Raw genomic sequence first — 19,367 nt, 5'->3', positions numbered from 1 at the left:
AGTGTGTTAATTAATTTAGATATCATTATTATTTTTTTGTTATTTGTGACTTGCTAATTAATTAAATGTTAATTAATTAATTAATTAATGTTAATTAATTATGTTAATTTATTAATATTTTAGACTATTGGAGGTGGGAGGTAAATCAAATTTAAATAATTAATTCGTTTTTTAATTAGTTTTAATTAAATTATAGGACTGGGTCTACTAAATTATTCCTCTATGTTAACAAACACTTTCTCTACTGTTCCACTCATAGGGGTGGGAATAGTAATTTTTACACTCCCGCTATCCAACACTTTCCCTACTGTTTCACTCACTGGAGTGGGAATAGTAATTTTTATCTTGCGGCTATCCAACACTTTCCCTACTGTTCCACTCATTGGAGTGGGAATAGTAATTTTTACCCTCCCGCTATAAAACACTTTCTCTATTGTTTCACTCACTGGAGTGGGAATAGTACATTTTATTCTCCCACTATCCAACGCTTTCCCTACTGTTCTACTTGTAGGAGTGGGAATAGTAATTTTTACCCACCCGCTATCCAACACTTTCCCTACTGTTTTACTCACTGGAGTGGGAATAGTAATTTTTACCCTCCCACTATCCCTACTGTTCCACTCACTGGAGTGGGAATGGCAATTTTTACCCACCCGCTATCCAACACTTTCCATACTGTTCCACTCACTGGAGTTGGAATAGTAATTTTTACCCACCCGCTATCCAACACTTTCTCTACTATTACACTCCCTGGAGTGGGAATAGTAATTTTTATTCTCCAGCTATCCAACACTTTTCCTACTGTTCCACTTATTGAAGTGGGAATAGTAATTTTTATCCTCCCACTATCCAACACTTTCCCTACTGTTCCACTCACTGAGTGGGAATAGTAATGTGTACCCACCTGCTATCCAACATTTTCCCTACTGTTCTACTCATTGTTGTGGGAATAGTAATTTGTACCTACGCGCTATCCAACATATTCTATACTTTTGCACTTGTTGTAGTGTGAATACTATTTTCATTCACTACGCTATGCAACCTTTTTATTATTGTTTCATTTAATGTAGTGTAAAATAATAATTTGCATAAAAAATATTATTATTATTTAAATGACTGTATAATATTTATTTTTAAATGTATACGTTTATATATATGAGAGTGAGGGATTGTGAGAGTTGCTGTATGGATGAGCGTGTGCTTGTATCAGTGATTGTATAAGAGAGTAAGCATGTGTTAGTATCAGTATGAATAAGTGAGGTGGTGTGTGTATAACTGTATAGGTGAGTAAATGATAGTCTGATTGATTCTTTGCATGATTGGCTAGGTGTGTGAGTAACTCTATGGATGAGTGTGGTGTGTGAGTGTCTGTATAGGTGTATGAGTGCATATGATAGTGCTGTTTTGATGAGTGACTGCACGTATGAGTGACTGTATGGGTAAATGAGTGGATGTTTATTCATATATATATATTTTTTAATTAAATATTTTTTCATGAAGAATATTAATTATTTTTAATAATATTAAGTTAATATGTATATGTTAAAACAATAAAAAAAATATTTTTTAACATTACATTTATTATTTTTAGATTGTAAGCTTTTTTGTATTATTTTAACTATGTTTTACTTAAGTGTGTTTATTATTTAATTTCTTTTATATTAGTTTTAATACAATTTAAAAAATCGATATTTCACTTATTGTGGGCCCGATTCACAGAACTAATTTACGACAAAATCCTAAATTTACTACTTTTGATATTCACAGAAGGCTTTTAGTAGTCTTATGTTAGGATTTTGTCTTAAATTAGGATTTTGACCTAAGGAAGGATTTTGTCTTAAATTAAGATTTTGTTCTAAGTTAGGATTTTGTCTTAAATTAGGATCTTGTCCTAAATTAAGATTTTATCTTAAGTTAGGGTTTTGTCTTAAGTTAGGATTTTATATTCAAGTTAAAATTAAGTTTAACTTAAGTTTGTCTTAACCCAACTAGCTAAGAAACTTAAATTATGCCTAACCCCACACTGGACTAAGATTATAAACAGATCCTTGAGTACTGGAGTCATGCCTGACTGTCTCAAAATTGGCCAAGTCACTCCTCTACTGAAAAAACCTGCTCGAACACAATTGATCTGAACAATGTCTTCAATCTTCCACTCCTTGCAAAAATTATGGAAAAATGTGTTCTCCTCCAACTCACTCAACACCTAGACAGCAACAACCTTCTCGAGCCTCATCAATTGGGGTTCTGGAAAGGTTATAACACAGAGGGCTCGATTCCGATCCGGTAAAAAAATCCACCGTACGATTTGTATTCGTAGCCCTTTCCGTACGAATCGTACCCGTCCGTCCGAGTCGGGTAGTACGATCCGCATTCTGTGAATCCGTCCGAATCATCGCGATCCGTACGTATTGCAAGGCTGAGACTGTGAACCGTACGACTCGTACACACGCCGTATGACCTGACGAATACGATCCGGACTGGGGAATCAGGACGCGATTCGTACGGTCCACGTCAGGTAAGGGCGATTTGTATGGAAAAGCGCACGATTACATACACCCCGTACAGCGCGTACCCCCCCATGATTGCAGGGGTACGGCAGGTACCCCTGCGATCATGGGGTGTACGAGCCGTACCCCTATTGTACGATCGGTGTTCGATCGGTGTACCAGCCGTACCCCATGTACGATCAGTGTACGAGCCGTACCCCCATTGTACAATCGGTGTATGAGCCGTACCCCATGTACGATCGGTGTACAATCAGTGTATGAGCCGTACCCCATGTACGATCCGTGTACGAGCCGTACCCCCATTGTACGATCCGTGTACGAGCCGTACCCCATGTATGATTGGTGTACGAGCCGTACGGCTCATACACCGATCGTACATGGGGTACGGCTCGTACACCGATCGTACACCGATTGTACATGGGGTACGGCTCGTACACGGATCGTACACCGATCGCACATGGGGTACGGCTCGTACACCGATCGTACACCGATCGTACATGGGGTACGGCTCTTACACCGATTGTACAATGGGGGTACGGCTCGTACACAGATCGTACAATGGGGGTACGGCTCGTACACCCCATGATCCCCGTACACCCCATGATCGCAGGGTACCCCTGCGATCTTGGGGGGTTCGCACCATACCCGGGGGGCCGTTCCGTACCTGTTTCAGCACGAACTCTGCTTTTACAGCTGTTTTCAGCTCCCGTAGAAAAAGGGCCGTACGGTGCGTACCCGACACGTATCGTACTTGCTGGGTCATAAAAACCAGCCACGAACCATACAGATGCCGCGTACAGCAGTTTCCGAGAAAGAATCGTACGGAGATTAGAGTCGTACGGTGTATTGTACGACTCGTACGGAGTACGGCTCCTGGTACGAATCGTACTTCGTCGTACGTACGGGGGACGTTGCAGGGTACGATTCGTACGGGAAAAATGCTCCGAGCGGCTATTACGAGCAGTTTTTCCTCAATCGGAATCGACCCCAGAGTCAGCGATCTTAAATGTAATTGACGATATGCACAAATCTCTGGAAAAAGGCCAGTGCTGCCTACTCTTACGCCTGGATCTATCGGCTGTATTCGACACAGTTGACTACTCATCAAAGCACTTCAAGAAAGAGTAGGAGCAGATGAGGTGGTCTTACAGTGGTTCACCTCTTTGCTACAGAACCGCACACAGAATATAAAAATCAAGAACTTTTCGTCTGACCCACTCCTCGTGGGTAGTGGTGTCCCCCAAGGATTAGTACTCTACCCACAACTTTTTAACATCTATATGGAGCCTCTCACATCCATACTGAAAAAAATAAACATTCCCTTCCACCTCTATGCTGACAATGCACAAATCTATCTGGAAACCTCCTTCGAAGACATCAAAAGACTGAACGACACTCTATGAGCAGTCCAACACTGGCTGTCTCGTAACCATTTAAAGCTAAATCAGGGCAAAACGGAGATCCTCCTCATCTCTAACAAAGAGGAGAACTCTCAAATCACTGAATGGATAAAAGCCATTGCGGCTCTCAACCACAACCTCAGCCTAGCTGAGTCTGCAAAATCGCTGGGAATTACTCTGGACCCCAAACTAGATATGAACAAACACATCAAAAACTCTGCAAAGCGCGCCTTCCTCAACCTTAATCTACTCAAAAAAATAAAACCATTCATCCCTACGAGTGACCTCAAACTAGCTACACAATCCCTGGTACTGTACAAGCTGGACTACGGAATTGCAACCCTCACAGGAGCAGCAACATCTCATCTTGCTCCACTTACTTCAACTTTGAACGCAGCAGCAAGAATGGTCACCGGAGTAAAGAAATATAATCACATCTCGCCTGCACTTAGAGAGCTAAAATGGCTTCCTTTTGAAATGCGTGCCAATTTCAGAACCTCCTGCCTCACTCACAAAGTGCTACACACAGGTAACCCCGCCTATCTAGCTGCTAAACTTCAGAAGGCTGGTCAGTAAAGAACCCTAAGGAGCTCAAACACTCTACTTCTTATCCCACCGAAATGTCGCTGATATAAAACTGCATCTTGATCCTTCGCTGGAAATACGCCTAAATATGGAACTCCATTCCAGTCCATATCAGGATTAACCCCTCCTACTTAAAATTCAAAAGGCAGCTCAAGGACCTCCTCCTCACCTGATCTCACCCAAATGGACAGCTATAAACCATAGAAGGACATGGATACTCGAACAGCAATTTTCCTCCTGCTCACCCCCCCCCCCCCTCAACGGTTGATCCCTTCCAGGAGTCAGTGGATCCTCAAGGACCACTGAAGCAAGGCATCATTTGTTCACGGTACATTCTACTGTGATAACGGTCATATGCTCCCTGTACATTGCACTGAAATAACTTACTTACGTGTAACATTTTGCTATCCACTTCGATGTTATGTGATGCTTCCAGGAACTTTGTTGCTTAATGTATCTCACGAGTGATTCATGCTGTCAAGAGCTCCGATACCTTCGGGTCTGGCTAGCGCTTTATAAAACTCATAAAATTAAAAAAAAAATTAAATGAAGGTTTGCCAGCTAGGGAAAAGGCAGCAAGGAAAAGGGTTACACATGTGCATTAATGCACATCCAAATATGGGTGACTCTTATTCCCATTGAGTGGTACATTAACGCCCCTCAAATCGAGTAGTTGAAGACAAGAATGCATGATTCAGAACCACAGTCTCATGCCATCAACCCTACACAAATGCAGGGTGGTATACCTCATCTCTAACCAAGCCACAGTGTACCCTAGAACCCGATGAAGTCACAAGGAGGCCCTGTCCAATGATGTTCGAGCACTCCATTGATATCAATTAGGAGCAATGATGGTGCTTTAGGGGGAAAGAGGAGTGCATACTTGGCGCAGTCCTGGAAGGGAATTAGAGTGGAGCATACTTTGACGGAGAGTTTATCTGACATCCTGTATCTTCATTGATAGGCAATGGAGCAACTCATTCAACAGTCAGAACAGTTGAGGTCCCAAACCTACCCTGTTCGGGAAAAGAAGTTCAAGTCATAGGCATTACAAACCAACAGTGCACCAATCAAATCACTGCCCCCATTCCGGCAAATGTAGCAGACATCAAGAGCAACATCAGTTTGTGATTTGTGATTCTAGCCCTGCAAACCTGCTAGGATGAGACCTTTTCTGCAAACTCAGTCATTTATTGCACACAGGATGGGGTTGAAATTCAAGCTCTGGCAGGTGAAGCAGAGGTTAAATTGTAGTCGACGTAACTGTTGTTAAGTAATACCTGGTCATTACAATGAAGGACTTTCCATTGAATTTGAGGGAGACAATTAAAGAGGAGGCCTAGCATTTTTTCGGATGAAAGATTTGGTTGAGCCTCCAAAGATCACCCTCTGACCCTATGATATCATCCTGCAGAATCACCCATATAAAATGACCCCAGAAGAGATTGCAGGGATCACCCCAGTCCTTGAGAGATTGATAGACTAAGGCATCTTGAAGGAAGTTATCAGGAGTCCATGTAACTCCCCAATCATGGTATTACAACCCGAAACCTCAATTTCTAACCTTGATGATCAGTGGTGAGGATAGGATGTGTGCTTGAGCAGTAACTTACAGTAATTTGGTGTATACTACTACCCACATCTAGACCAATCCAAATGTCTGTGATCCACATTGGCATTTTTTCCTACTCTCTTTAATTGACATTTAAAATTTTTCATTTCTCACTGATTGACATTTTTAATTCTTTTGTATATCATGTCTCTGATTGGAGATTCTTCATCTGCACCTGCAAGAATGGAGTTTGAGATGATCAAACAGGAGATGTACACCGGTGCACAGCTCAAGGATTTCTGCGTCAACCGTGGGCTTCCTGTAAAGAGCACCACCAGGAAGGTGGCCAGTTCAGAGGTCTATACTGCATTAAATGTGACACCAGAGGAAAAGGATGATGTGATGATGGCTATTTAGGACCAGGATTCAGTGGAGAATCTGGGACTGGGGGGTGAGTATCTGAAAAGGTTTAGCGCTCCATCCATCATCTCCTTGTGCTTGCTTTGTTTGCCCTAAGTTGGCAGGGTATGCCCAGACGTGGTTTCCTTGCTCACTTTGCCACTATATTCAAGCTAGCCTGGCTGATGAAGGTTGCTACCTAGAAACCGGTCTCAGGATGCTTGTTTCCGGTTCAGGGAAGACCAGGTTTGGCAGTTCGGGCTGGACAGTTCCCATGAGGCACAGGTTCAAGACTGATTTGCATATCGCTGGGTCTGAACTCAGGTGGTGAAGTGAGCTAAAGAATGATGATGGATTCAATCCAGATCTGTGACTGGGGGTGAGTGTCTGAAAACTTTCAGCACTCCATCCATCATCTCCTTGATTTTGCTTTGAGAATCTAGGACTGTCTGTGGGCCAGGAGGCAGCCACCCTGCAAGGAGAGAGATGGTGCCTACCAGGCCAGGAGGTGGTGTGTCATCTAATAGCCTTTCCCCAGAGGAGCTGGAGGGCAGGAGGGAGAAGAGAGGGAAAGTGCTAAATAGGCTCAGAGAGGAGAATGAATAGGTGGAGAGAACCTCAGAGGAGATGAGAGGGGCTGAGGATGGGAGAGATCAGTCCAGGGAAAAACTTGCCATGGAGGAAGCTGAGGCTGAGAGAGCCATGGAAGAAAGAAAGATATTGTGTGCTGAGGAACCAAGGCTAAAAGAATCGGACTTCAAAGCAAGTAGAGTCCAGTAGTGGCAGCAAAAGTATAATGTCCATTGCCGAAGGAAAACTTCACACACCCAGAGATCTGGTCCCTGACTTCAAGTAGGGGGGTGACATAGACAAGTGGTTTGAAGTGTAAGATGTCACTCTAGCAGTGCACCCTGATGAGGATTTGAGAGCTGTCCTATTGAGACATATAACTGGTGATGGAAGGGATGTTCTGCTGGCTCTAGATGAAAGAGACAGGCTGAGGTATCCCACAGTAAAGGAGATCCTTGTCAGGAGTTATGGATTCACCGAAAACATTGCAGTTTGAGAGTCAGGGGCAGTGGGAAACTGTCTCACCAGTCCTGAGGGGGATTTTGTAGGTCGATTTTGCAGGGCCCTGAATGGTTGGGTGAAGGGTAGAAAGGTAAACAATTTTGAGGAAATGTGCAAGTTGATTGCTAAAGTACATATGTTCAGTCATTGTTTTCCAGAGCTTTGCCAACATCTGGTGGGTTGTAAGTTCTCTGTTCCGAGGGAGATTGCTATGGTGGAAGACCCCTGGGTGTATACCAGAGTGCCTTGGATTGCATTGGCTACTGATCCTAATGAGGGTGATGCAGGTTTTTCCCATCAGAGGGAGGGGGAGGTTCACAGTGATACAGACAGGTCCCAGTGTACTAGAAGACCATACACTGATGGAAGTCCCACAGTTCCAGGAGAATTGGGGAGGAGCCTACCACAAACACTCTATCAGTTCTGGTATCTAGGGGTACCACACTGCTGTGGAGGGTAAAGAGACCCAGAAAGAGGGGCAGGAGGTCGAAGGCAAGGCGAGACAGATTTGGCAATAGACAGAGTGTTGGAGACTTCCTCAAGCGAGGTTAATTCGAAGCAGTCTAAGGTACTACATGCCATCTTTTCTGAGCTCTCTGGTTTTGTAAGAGATTCAGGGTTTTGAAAGGCTGTGGATGGTGTTGTATGGCATTTAGATTCTGAATGAATTTTCCCGTTTCATGCCCTTATATAGGTACAATTCCCTTATATAGGCATAGAAATCAAGTGCATATTTAGGCATAGCCCATGAGACCCAATACATGCATGGCTACTTCCATCCGTTCATCTAAGTCACAACGATTTCTTGGAAAACCAGACTCTTAAGCAGAAGGGACTTCCCTTAGCCTAGATATTGATTTCTCCAAGAAACTCATAATTATTCATGAACTACTATTCCTTAGGGGTTCATCCATGACGTTCATATGCCCAACTTTACGTCAAAGCTGGCATTCCTAAACACCTTCAAGGTATAAATAAACCTTTACTTGCTATGGCAAAGCACGGTGTGGTTCGGTGCAGTTCGACTACCTACTTGCCCGACGCAGCGCTCTACAGCAAGTGCCGAAGGAATCCGAGTCCCCAGCTGATGCACTGACAAAGAAGCTGACATCCTCCTGCTGAGAATCCAGCTCCAGTGTTTCTGATTCGCCTTTCGGGGTGTTGGGAAATCGAGTCCGAGACAGAGATACCAATCTCTTTCATTCTAAGGTATGGAGCTGATTGGAACCTAGAGAAACCTTTGGCAATTCCTGGCAGAACTAAAACTTATGCTAAGCAGCACCTACCTCTTCCCTTCTACTAGACCTAGGTCAGGTACATTGGGCTAGGCGTATTTTAGAAGCACCAGTTGAGTATTTTAGCCTGTGTTATTTATGTATGTATTTTTACATATCATAGCAGCAGACAATGCTATAACAGTATTCTTTTATAATACTATTCTTGCTGTAAGCATTATACTTTGCATTCTGTCTAACGATTGTAGCAGTTCACCTCTCTTGCATGAGAAAGAAGACTGTTCAATAAATCCTTTTATTGAAAACACCCGTCTAACTATTTCTCTGCAACTTTGCAGAAACGAAGCATGCACGATTGACTGAGCAAAATAGTTATCTATTGTTTCTACAACTCTGAAGATATGTTTTCCAGTCCTAGGGAAACAAAGTTGTCATGTTTATGCGGTTGTCAGGAACTAATCCCTTCTTGTGTATTCAAGAAAGTTTCCTGTGACCTCTGAGCTAGCTAGCACTCAAAATTAAGTTTAATATACTTGATAGAGACATACTGACCTCAGTCCTATGTCAAATCTATAGTGTGTATTATTCCAATGCCGGAGCCTATTAGGAATATAGGAACTACACTACAAGGCACTAATTTAATGCTAGATACTAAAGTAACTCAGTCGTGCTTTTCTCAGAGACCCCTTTGTTCCCGTAAATACTTCAAAAGACGCCGGGAGTGGGTAAAAGCATAATATCCGCCATAGCTGAGTAGGACATAAATATTATGTATTTGTTTTTGGTTTGTTCAACGTTGAAGGATACAGTGTTCCAAAATATTGTGCACCTTATCTTTGTTTCCTTGAAGCTTGCTCTGCATTTTTCAGTCAACAAAATGGCCGACAAAGATAATCTCGGGGCCAGTGGAGCTACAGGTGACAACGCCGAACTAGCTTTTAACTTCACAGGTGTCCAAGAAACCGAGGAGGATACTAAAAACATTCCGCTTAATTTAAGGAAAGCCATCACTATAAAAAGTATAAAACATGGCCCAACATAGAGAGGTGGTAGGGAAGTTTTGTGATAGAGGCACAGGAATATCACCAGACACAGGTATTCTAATCTTGAATAGTCTTCCCTGAAGCAAATCCAGTAACACATGTGTTTCACTTCTACAATAAAGATGAACTACCAGATGAGTATATTCCTTTGGAGGATATAGAAATTCCACTCACATAACAGGAGCATGAGCTCTGGTTTAAAGTTTCCCTAAAACATTTAAATCACATTACCAGGCTCGGTACACTAGGCAGACCAGGAGCAACACGGCCGGTTTAAGCTGGCTATATACCACATCCTGACGTTAATGAGTTAATAACAATCTATAGACAATTAGTTCAATATGTCATGCAGACTCTCACTGTCCAACCTGCAATAGTGATTCCACAACATACCCCTCACCAGGAGAATACACTAAAAATTACACCACAGACTTTACACTCAGTCATTGGTAAGTTACCTGCTAAGAGGGAACAAATTCCATTCTGGATAGCTCAAAAAATTACTCAAATCAAAGCAGTATTTCCTAATACTACTCCTCATGAGAAACACAGAATTTTAACAATCTTTTTACCAATGGGGATCGCACCACATCTGGAGAACTGCAACACTTGGGGTACAGATTTGGCTGCAATCTACACTAAAACACATGGTGTACCATCCATGGCGGTAATACCTGATGTCCTGAAACAGGTTCAAAATGAATACGGGGCAGAGTCTGCTTAACATTTATGTATGAAATCACTGAAAGATTCCAAACAGGTCCCAGCAACAATAGTAGCCAATATTAAAGGAGAAGAAGCATCAGTGGCGATCCGCAAAAAATTAAGGGAATTTGATGTAACTGAGCAACCACATGAACTGGCCTGAATAATTGAAAAATCCTATGAAGAATTAAGCAGAGACAGTCTGGGTGGGAAACCAGTGAAACCTCAACTGTCTGAAAGTCCTGTAAATGTCTTTACTAAAACCACTCCTACATCTTCTAAAAAGAAGTGGGAAAATAGCAAACAAACTTCGAAAGAGAAGCGTTCTCATTCCAGAGGTAGGTCTCCTCAAAAGGAGCCCTCTGAAAGGAGGTATAACCTCAGGAATATTGATAATTTGAATAGCCCTGATAGACATCAAGACACTGATACACATTCAGACTTCGACACAGAAATCTGAAAGAAGAGGACGGTCAGAAAACAAGGAAGAACGTGTGAAGTCCAAAGATGATAAACACGTTCAGAAAAACAAGAAACCTCAATTCACTAAAAAGAAGGTAGCAGGTCTAAAAATCAGACAAGCCGAGGATCTTGAGGATACAACTCAAGAACGGAGAATGAGCTCAGACAATGTTGGACAGCGCAGCAGAAGTCACCATAGCTCACCAGAACTTGAAGGATCATCTGGAGACAGTGGACGTGAATGAATTCATTCAAGTAGAAACTGCAGATACCAGGGTTAGTTCTCCACATAGGTTATAAGAAAAAACACTCCGGATGAAGGGAGACATACCAAGAAAAGTGAGAGCACTTTTTGGGAGCGAATTTCCAAGGGTTATGACACTCTTCTAGCTGAAAAAGACTGGCCACCACAATTTGTCAGAGAGTGCCCACATGGCAAAGACATCATTTTGCCGGCCTTCTCTAATTATATTCCAATACATTTAAAATATACTTATGCCAGGAAATGGACAGTTGCCCAAGACCCAGCATTATAAAAAAATCATGTAGAATGGGATGAGGACTCGCCTCACCATAAAATTCAGTTAAAAAGTCAACCAATTGCGCAAAGGCAGTACCAAGTTAAGCAAGAAGCTAAAAAAACAGGTCAGGGAGATCTTAAATCAACTTAAATCAACTTGAATACCAGGGGTTGTTTGAAACATGCACCTCGTCAATGAACAATCCTTTGTTTCCTGTATCAAACCAGACAATACATATCGTCTAGTATTGGATTACAGACATCTAAACTCTTGTTGCAAAACATTTGCAGTGCAAAATGCACGCAGTACAGCATTAATGAATAACATTGTGCATAAAAAATATAAAACCACACTAGATATTTTTAACAGTTTCTTTTGTCAAAACATTGCACCAGAAAGCAGGTATTTGACTGCTTTCTCAATTATGGGGACCCAGCGTCACTTCTGTCGTTTCCCACAGGGATTTAAGACCAGTCCTGGGTTATTCTCAGCAAGAGTAACAGAGTTACTACAGACTTATGATGATGAAGCATTATCATACGTAGATAACATCTATCTGACAGATGATGACTTGGATAGGCACTTGAATAGAGTGAACAGCATTGTACTTGGATTCGCGTCTGAGGGTTACAAATTCTATTTTAAAAAATCTCGAATTTCCCATCTCAACGTCCTATTTCTAGGATATGAGTTATCAAGTGAAGGCAAAAGCCTGGCAGCAAACTTTCTAGAAAAGTGTGCGCTGCTCCATCCTCCAAAAACGCTGGAAAATTTACAGTCGATTCTAGGATTCTTAAATTTCAGAAAAACTTACATTCTGAACTAATCAGAAAGAGTTAAACCACTCTACAAATAAATCAAACCTGATTTTAAAACAGTAAATTGGACACAAAAACACACTGAAATGTTGCATTCACACAAACAGACATGTTAGCAATGAAACATTTGCAAACACGCGTAAATGTACACAACTTTGTGATCTGAATCATTCCAGGACAATGCAGATTCACGTACTTAACTTTTGACGAAGGTGAAAAAGTACCAATAGCTTACAAATCACACTTGTACACACAAGCAGAAATGAAATTCACTGCAACAGAAAAAATTCTGACAGCGGTTCAAACTGCAGTAGCAAAAGAAAGAGCCTTCGCATAGGGAAAATGCATATTGGTCGTAACTCCTCTACCTGCTTTAGAAGCAGTGACGAAACAAAGCATACCAAATGCTAAAGCTTAACATCCATGATGGATACAATGGGTTGATTGTCACTTGGACAGTTAAAGGTGCGAATAAGCTTCAGTCTGGTGTTTCTCACACTCTCTTTCTCGTCTCATCAGAATTTGCTATCATCAACAGCATGTCCTTCTCTTCTCACTGATGTAGGTATTCAGAAATGGCATCAGTTTTCAGCGTGTGTGCATCCTTGTAACTAAAATGTTTTTGATCAGTGTTGTCTGGGAGCTGTGATTTTGCAAGTAAATGCAGCCTATGAAGGTGAGCCCTTTCTTATAAAGTATTTGGAGCTGATGGTGAAGTTCTAGCCGAGAAGGAGAAGAGGTTGTCCTCATACACTAGCAATGATCTTCTGTGGCGATGAGGACAAGTATTTAAGTCTTTGTTGGCCTTTGTTATAAACTCCGTTTTATGCCTGCTTCCTTCCAACAGAACGCAAATGCTGCGTTTCATTTGTTTTTCAGGTGGCTAGTTCACCTGAGCTCAACGTCTCTTCAGCCAGCCATCAAGTTAAATTCAGTACAGTGTGTTCCAGGATAGGCTGATCTGCTATGTTATCTTATCAGTATCTGGTCAGCATGACGATGTTTGGAACTCATAACATGCTGAAAGAAGAAAGTGACAGGGGTGCCTTTGTAACGGTTTTATTTAGTGCTGCAAAGATGAGGCTTTGGAATGCAAATTGTGTGTTACATTTTGAGATACTATCGTAGCCCAGTTTGTATCCTATTTTGTGACTGAATTTGGCTGAGGCCATGGGAACAGCATCAGCCTATGTTTTATAAAGAAAGTTTAGCACAGGATTTAGCATCTAGTAAAAGAGTCTGGTGTTTTTAAAGGAAAAAATATTCTATTGATGCTTTAACCTATGTGATACAGAAAAGTATTGGTGAGAAACAAACATCCATGTACACTATGGTTAAGGAACTGCCTATACAGCTTTCTAGAGTATCAAGAATGATTAGCACACCATGATAACTGTCATAGGTGGAGTTGTGATTCTACATTTCTACTGCATTCTTTCGGTGATTTTCCTTGCCAAGGCTAGGTACTCAGCGGAAAATATGGGTATGAACTAACAGCGTCAACCTTAGGTGATATCTAAAAAGACTTTATACATTATTTGTCATGAAGCCTTCTTATAGGTTTGGTGCTTTTCAAAACGTATTACATTATTCCAAGTCCATTACTTAGAATTCACTCATCCTGTTTGGTTTAATTTAAATATTCCATGTTTTCCTATCAACTGGTAAGTGATTGTATGCAGTTGTACCTTTTCAAGCCTAGTAAACAAGATGCTGAATGTCACTCATCCATTATTCTGTTTCCAATCCATTAAAATGGAACAAATGTAAGGTGGCATTTCAGAAGTATGCACGTGTGTGCTGAGGGGACTTGGGACTGAGAGGAAACTGCAATTTAGATAATTTGTCAGATCGAGAAGAAGTTTGAGATTTGAATTAATTCGATGTGTGTGTTAAGATGTTGGGCATGCATTTCTGTACTACAAAAAGTACAGTATTAGACAGATAGAATGTTAGACTCAGGGAACATACAATAGATGAAACGTAGGAATATATGATATCCTGTTGGCAGTTTACTTCAACATGTAAAGTTGTAGCATTAAGTGCTAGGGGGATTTTTTTGTACTGTAAGAGGGACAAAAGCCGACAGGCACTCCGGTTAAAATATTAACCCCATTAGATGAAATTAAGATTGCGCTGCAAGATAGTGAGAACAGCAGTGGTAACCCCATGAACAAGGTGAGTGTGATGGGTACATGTGATGAGATGATTTTTAACTCCCAATTCAAAAATATTGCCAATGACACATATAAAGGAGAATTAAAGAAAAAGGTGAAGACCATGAGGGACAAGCCTTATGTTTGAGAGGGTACTTTCGAGGCAAAATACAGTCAAATAAATGCTGGAGAGAGGAAGGAAGAGTTTATATGGCAGCTAAAGAAGACAACATTATCGGTTGGTCACACTCAAAAAGAGCTGAGGTATCACTCGATCCAGATGTTCAACCTTATGGCAGAGTGCAACAAGTAGATGATGGTTGTGAGGATTTTGAAAATTAAAACACGGATGCCACTTTTAGAAAGCAGGAATTGTCTTGCTTTACCATCCTGTGTCTTTGCCTCCCTGTGGAATCAATATCTGGTAGACTGACAGCTAGGTTGTTTGTGCATTCACTCTGGCCCATCGTACAAAGGGAGCTGGGGTGTTCCCTGCATATACTGATTGTCCATCACTATGGTGATGGGTCTTTATGAGCTAAAGTGATGGGAGGAGTTGTTACTGACACCGAAATAGGGCTATGCCTCTCAAAATGCTGTCTCCACCCCCACCCCCTGTAGTGCGTCTAGAGCCAAAAGAGGGCAAGTCATGATCTGTGCACTACAAACACTATATTTTGAATTAGGTCAACTTTAAGGGCCAAAAGGGGTATAAGTATTGGACCTGTAACCCCATATTTTTTAACACTTTTTGATCAAGAGGAAGAGCTGGAGAGCTGTCAGGAGGAGTACTGCGCCTTTGCTATTTTTGCTTTGCTAGATTGCCCGGCAGTTGCTGCTTTTGTCTTGGAAAGACTAGGGACTGGACTATTGCTTTCATATCTATCTTGAGAAGATTCTACAAGGGCTTGTGTGTCCTTGCCTCCTGTTAAGAAGCCTCATTGCCATCAAAGACTTCATTCATATGCAGCCCCTGAACTCCTTTGCTGGGAGTTCTGACCTGCCAAGTGGTGCCAGTTCCAGTTCTGTGTGCTTGTAGGTGGCTTCTTCTTCAAAATGTTCAGTATAATCTAAAATCTTTGAAGGCTAGATACTGAATGTTACCAATAACCTACAGGTACTACACCTGAATATAGGAAAGAGTAATCATCCAATAAAGACAACTAATAAGACGTCTCAAGTACTAATTCTCAGGTGAGGGAGTCCGGCTGGGCTCTCTAATTAGTATCACCAATTGTACACACACCCAATACTAAAACAGGCACCTTTTATTTAATTTTAGGTTGGTCTCCCCACCCTTCTTGTCCTGATGAAGACCCGAAACGGTGGCTAATAAGACAGCACCATAGTGCAGGGTCGAAACGTTGACATTACTTCACCAATTGGTCCTCACTACATCTCAACAGAAAACTATGAATGAATATACTGTTAGAGAAAATTAAAGTTATTGTTGGACCTGTGGTTTTAATTATATCCCTTTGAAACTGTATCACTATATTGGTCACCACCAATCACTGAGCACGTGTATTCACTTTTGCACTTTTTCTATTTTCATTATATTTTCAAACTGTATGGACAACCTATCTTTTAATGTTTGAAAAAACTTTTGCGAAGTAACTGAATAATTACAACTTTGCTTACAGTAAAAAACGTGTAGTGTGTGTATTTTTCATGAAAGTATTTCCATGATTAACAATGATGAAAAAAAGTATAGATGATTATATACTTGGCTAAGTAGAACTGAACAAAGGAATTGTGCAAACTCTGACAGAACCACTATTTATATAATACGGATTACTAGATTGCCCGGAAGTTGCTGCTTTTGTCTTGGAAAGACTAGGGACTGGACTATTGCTTTCATATCTATATTGAGAAGATTCTACAAGGACTTGTGTGTGCGTGCGTCCTGTTACGAAGCCTCATGGCCATCAAAGACTTCATTCGTATGCAGCCCCTGAACTCCTCTGCTGGGAGTTCTGACCTGCCAAGTGGTGCCAGTTCCAGTTCTGTGTGCTTGTAGGTGGCTTCTTCTTCAAAAAGAGATGAAAATCTATGCAGCACCCTTTAGCACCGTTTTTTCCACAGCAAGCTTGCCATGCAGTTGAAAAACCAATGCATCGCCATGGTGCAGCAGAAAAGATTGACACAGCACATCTGTCTGCAGCTGGAAGAACCACTGCCCAGAGCACTGTGACTCCGACATCTGAGACACCCGCTCTGATTCCGACGCAGGCCCTGCTCTGCGGCTGAAGGAATCAACACATCGCCTGCTCATGGCTGAGAAAAATAACACAATGCCTTTCTCGCTGCTCCCACTCCAGCGCATCTAGAGTTTCTGAGCATCACACCTGTGCATCAAGTCTACTTCAACGCTGGGCTTCAGTAAGGAACCAAGGTCTCGTGTTCGGAGAACTGGCGCATCAACTCCCATCGCAGTAAGAAACTGACAGATCACCTCTTCTCACAATAAGGAACTGGCGCATTATCTTCCCTGCATAGCAGTAAGGTACAGATGCATCCGCATCACCTTCCCTTAGAGTAAGGAACCAACACCTCTCTTGCCCCTGTTTTCATCTTTGATTTTCATGTGTCCCAGGTACTTTGTGCTAAAAGTGATGCATCATTAGTTCTATATAGACTGAACAGTTTTAAACCTTTAAAAGTGATATCTTGATTTAGGTATGCTGGATTTTTGTTGTTTTGGTCTTGTTTGGTTTAGATAGAGATTGGATATTTTTCTGAACTGGAGTGGCACCATTTCTAGTGTTTTCATTGCTTACTGTGTGTGTATGTACAAATGCTTTACACATTGCCTCTGAGATAAGGCTGAGTGCTCGTGCCAAGCCACCAAGGAGGTGAGCAGAGGGTATTTTAGCTGTATAATACCCTTACCCTGAATTGAATACCAATTAGAGATCCCCATTTCTAACAGTATAGATCTAACTTTATCTTGTGCATCTACGCCACTAAAAGAGGTTGCATTTTATTATTCTGTTATTGATTAAAAAAAAGCTTTGACAGTCAGCTGTGTAGTTATGAAGTTCATAGATTTTTAGTGAGGACATTTTCTTTTACAGTTTAAGGCCTCAGGATGATGTAGCATGTTGACAAGGAAAGACCATGTAAAATTGTCAGCAAGAGGCTACTACCCTAACAGCCCCTCTCCAAGATGATTTTTTCATTCTGACACATGATGTAGTAGATAGTCGTATGCATTTGTAGGTTTACTTCCATAAAAAGCACCAACGTACAGAAGATTTTGTAAGTTTTCAGGTATATTAGCAGTATTTTATAATGATTGGAACTGGTGCAACAATGTATTCAACATGCCTTGGCACATATTGGCTTGCAACTAGTTGCTTTTAATATTAGAAGTAGATATTTATTCAAATAAGCATTTGAACCGTAGTCAAACAAACTATTTTCTATTTTCTTGATATTTAATTGATGAGGTGCCCACTCAGCTGTTGCTTTCCAATCCTACCCCTGTTTTTTTTCTTTTTATGAGGATCTAACAGCTGCATGTGCTCTTGAGCTTATCGCCTTTGTTTTTTTCGTTCCTGTGTACTTTATGTTTTTTCCTTTTACCCTTCTAAAAGGCCTGTTATCCATTTTGGAAGGATTATTTCAAGTGGGCGCCTTCATGAGGCATGCACAGGCTTGTGTCAAGGAGCATGCAGACCCATGCACATGCATCAGTGGCCATCTTGGAATGGCTTTTCTTTAATCCAACAGATATTCCAAAATGCCCACCCGTGCATATGCATGTGCATGCATCATGAGATACTGGTGGCCATTTAGGAATTAGCTAATGTCAATGCAAACATGCAATGGAATGGCCAATAGGTTGGCCTTTCACTGCCGAGATCCAATAGATTTACAAGTGCATGATGATTTTGGTGTTATGATCATAGATGTAAAGTGTAATAATGAGAGCCCTCACCAATTATACTTGTAGACCTAAATTAGGCTCCTTCCGGCAACCGGATCCCTCAGTAAGCAGGTCACTCCTACCATCAAGTGCAAAATGGAAAGATAGATAATTACTGCTTTCACCTATGCCCCTGTCCTAAGCACATAGGCCATGTGTACCGCATGTGGCAATCACCTGCCCTTCAACCACACAGAGGGAAGGTAGGGGGGTTAATGAGGCACTGTAGCATTGTCGATCCCGTTGTCCCATTAACATTGCAACTCTAAACCCGCTGTAGCTCTGGGTGTCCAACAAGAAGAAAACTATAGAAAGTAATATGGGCGCCCCTGCCATTTATGGAGGAGGTGAAGCTTATGATGGAACTTTTATTTTGAAAATATTTCATGAGCTTTGAAAAGGATGACCGGCTGAGGAGAGAATCCGCCTCCGAAGGAAGGAGAGGGGTTAATGCAAAATCGGTAAGTAATCCAGGCGTTCTTTACTGATTGCGGAAACCTTAGTCAAAATATCTAGAGAATATATAAACAATTAATTACACAGAAGGCAAGTTCAATTTACTGTTCACACAGGATTTCATAAAGCTCTTTCAGGAAGAATAGACAAGTTCATCACGCAATAAAATGTAGTTGACCGATGCAGAATGTAAATGTTAACGCACCGAGTGGTGTTCCTGGCTTAGTCAAGAGGTGAAACATATTACCAGCTCATGTAGGATTTTACTATCTGCTAAAATGAAAAGCTGGCCAACTCAAACATTATACACTGACTCTGCCAAGCCCTCAGTTTTGTCTGCCAGCAAAAAAGAATAGCTCGCAAATGGAGAAAACAAAGTAGAATGTTTCAATTTAGAAAAATGCCTTATATTACTTGCAGCCTTATCTAAATTACAGCATATCATTGCTGCTGTATATGAAGTCAATTTCAGTTTAACTCAGATGCGTGCAGTTATTGCTCATGCACTGCATGTTAAGTGGTG

Source organism: Lissotriton vulgaris, chromosome 6 (genome assembly GCF_964263255.1).
Source record: "Lissotriton vulgaris chromosome 6, aLisVul1.2, whole genome shotgun sequence".
NCBI lineage: Eukaryota > Metazoa > Chordata > Amphibia > Caudata > Salamandridae > Lissotriton > Lissotriton vulgaris.
Note: the sequence above shows the minus strand (reverse complement) of the source record.